The sequence below is a fragment of the Grammomys surdaster genome, unplaced genomic scaffold (assembly GCF_004785775.1).
Source record: "Grammomys surdaster isolate TR1022 unplaced genomic scaffold, NIH_TR_1.0 188, whole genome shotgun sequence".
Taxonomy (NCBI): Eukaryota; Metazoa; Chordata; class Mammalia; order Rodentia; family Muridae; genus Grammomys; species Grammomys surdaster.
The window spans coordinates 10,104,389-10,105,663 of record NW_021604633.1 but is presented as its reverse complement, the minus strand read 5'-3'; positions in this window follow the sequence as shown (position 1 = coordinate 10,105,663).

The window sequence follows — 1,275 nt, the reverse complement described above, 5'->3', positions numbered from 1 at the left end:
AACTACTATCTTATTTCTGGTCCATCACTGAAGGAAATTGCTATACCTCTTGCAATTGTGTTTTTAAAAGACCTGTACTCAAAATTTAACACAGACACTGTTCACTTGTAACCTGCTATGACAAAGCCAGCTAGAGTCTATTATATGGACGATTCAGCACATTTTTTTGAGCATAATATAAATTCTTTTCATTTACTGCAAAGACAAAAACATTCCCAGCTTTGTAAAGAATATTATAGGCTCACACATTGGAAAGGCATATACTGAACTCAAAGGCTTTCCACTCAGAGTCAACCTGACTATATAAGATTGGATTTCAAAAAGACAAAATGAGCCAGTAGGTGCTTGCACGTGCAAGTACACACACACACACACACACACAAATCCTCAGAAAGAATCTCTATACTAGCAAATAGCTCTCCTCCTGCTGGTGGCAGAAATGGGGTCCATTAAGCTAACTATGTGTTCGTATATGCTTTGTAAAGTAAGATCTGTTTCAATGGTGTCTTACAGCTTATAAATGTTTTGTTGTGCGCATTGACTCATCTAACCCTCAAGACATGCAGGGTATAAATTACTATAATTCTTCACTGGTGTCAAAAGCATGATTTAATGCAGATGAAATTCTCTGCTAGGGAGCAAGTACTGACAGAGCACAAACTCATTTCTTAGGACAATCAGAGTCCTTTTGTGCCACTCTTGTTTTGAGGACTCTCATGAAAGAGGGTGGATTCAGTGTTAAACATAGAATGATCTAATATGTATTCTCAATTTGCCTTTAAAATTGAGCTAAGGCAAAATTCCAAAGCACCCATTTTTTTTTTTTTTTACTATTAATATAACTAGGAGTTCCTTTGCTTTCTTAGAAAACAAAACTATTTTTGTGTGTCCTCCCCAATCCAATACAACTAGAATGTTGTTTGCTAAGTGTAACCTATTTACCCCCAAACTGAGACTGCTATCTCAGTTACCTGGATTAGAGATCTGGAAGCAATTTAGCTGTGATGCAATTCCTCACTTGAAGGAGTAGTCATCCTCTCTTTTCATATATATTTATCGTGCACTGAATAATATGAATAATTGAATAATATTCTTCTGGCACACAGCTGCATAGCTGTTCTTCTCCAGAGAGAGACAGAGAGAGAGAGAGAGAGAGAGAGAGAGAGAGAGAGAGAGAGAGAGAGAGAGAGAGAAAGAACCACAGGCACTTGCCACATTCTTTTACAACCTAACTTCAGCAATGTTAAACTATTGCTTTTATAGTCCGGGATCACA